The sequence below is a fragment of the Pinus tabuliformis genome, chromosome 5_1 (assembly GCF_031772625.1).
Source record: "Pinus tabuliformis cultivar Carrire ecotype Pingquan chromosome 5_1, CPIR1, whole genome shotgun sequence".
Classification (NCBI taxonomy): domain Eukaryota; kingdom Viridiplantae; phylum Streptophyta; class Pinopsida; order Pinales; family Pinaceae; genus Pinus; species Pinus tabuliformis.
Window position 1 is genome coordinate 54,665,913 of NC_142305.1, and position 1,962 is coordinate 54,667,874.

A 1,962-nucleotide genomic window follows, 5' to 3' on the forward strand; every position below is an offset into this window, starting at 1 on the left:
GGAGGTTGAACAGAAGTCCTGGGGTCAAGTCTGCGAGCCTCCCCATTTGGAAACAAGTGGCAACAAAAACTTAAAATAAGAATTGGTCAATTATTTTAACAAACCCAACATGTGGTCCAATGATTAGTTTGTTGGCTTGTTGTCACATTGGTCGGTGTTCAATCCTCATGGTTTATGTAACAAATTTTGACCATAAACCTTTTGACCTATTCCAAGGTTCCATGTGGCACACTTCTATTGGGGCCACATGGCATGCTCCATCAACAAAATCAACAACATGTCTTACTGCCATGTTTCAAAATTCCAGCTATGTCACTTCCAACTCAACCATTTTCAGGTTTCCGTGTGTTAACTCCACAATATGTCACGTGTCCTTTGACCTTGAATTTGACTTTGACCTTTTTGTTGTCTAGTCAAAATATTCAAATTGTGATAACTTTCTCATACTTACTATGTTCGACGTGATTCAAGTTACATTGGAATTGTCTCATTAATCTCTTTGCAATGGTGTAGCTCTCATCAAATTTTGAGAACTTTTATTTTTGAGGTTTTTGGTAGCCTCCTAGATCATTCTTCCCAACTAAAGGACTTTTGGACCCCAAAATTTTACATGAAAAGATCATTCATGTTTTCTCTAATTTACAATAGAGCCCATACCCTTTTCTACTCAACAAAAGGCCTAAAATATCATTATGTTGCATACTTAAGCAATGTTATACAATTCACACTTTTACAAAAAAAATTGCCCATCTATGGGGTCTTCAGAAGAAACATGCGATTTACAATGGTGGCCATGTTCAACTACTTAAAAAGGCTACCGATTTCTTACCCAACTAGGTTAACAAGATTTCTTCCTGTAGTTTTATTTCTTCTTGAGTGGCTTCATGGAGGGTTACAATGTGATCCACTTTCTCAGCTATTGGTTTTTTCACAAGGGTCACTTTCTTCATAGCTTCTATCATAAGTTTCTATTCCTTCTTTGGACATAACTCTGGATGGAGCTTCCAACAGGTAGATCTCTGGTGTCCACTCTTGTTGCAATAGGTGCATTGTTTTTCAACATCCAAACTTTCTTTCCCCTCTTGTTCTCCTCATGTGGAGGGAGATCTTTATGCCATGTCTCCTTCTTGGTATACATAGTTTCCATGTACAAATACATTCTTTTCCAACACTTGGAAGCAACATTTTTAATCAAACCAAAAAATATACATGGTTTTCTATGCCATAAAATTTGCTTTACATTGTCAATTTTCTTGTAATCAAAAGGAACGTGGGAATATTTATACCTTGAATGGTTGTCTTTCGTGTAGATTTGATGAGAAGGACTTGACTTAGCTCATCCTTTGAAATTCTCACCTCTATTTGGAGATTACTTACAATCACGATCATTGGAATGGTGTGATATGCTCTCATCCTACACTAATTTATACTCATTACTTGAAGAATCTCTTGCTCCTATGGATTTGGAGTTTCTTTCATTAGTGGTCTTGGAGAATGCTCCATCTTCCTCTCTACCATATCCTACTCTTGTATATCGAGGTAATTCAACCACTTGAATGGGATTCACAATTCATTTCCCATTAATTCAAAGTCCTCTTTCCTTCATATCCCATTTTCTTTATTATCTTCAAACCAATGCTTGTAGTGTGATTTTCAAAAGCACCAAAATCATCATCATATTGAGAAAACCATGAAACTAAAGAATTAATGACAATGTTTACCTCTGTATTTTATTCTAGATGAGTGAGGATAGCTTCTCTAAGCCTTCATTACACTACAAAATTATCAAGGCCTCTTATATGGCTTCTAACTGAAGTTGTGATCTCTTCTTCTCCTCTTCTGCTTCTTGGAGTGGTCTTCTCAACTCAAGATTCTCTACTTTAATGCTTTAGCTAATTTCATTGAGTTCTTTGATCCATGCCTATTTTATGCTTTTCCCATCTTTGATTCAACACCTACAAT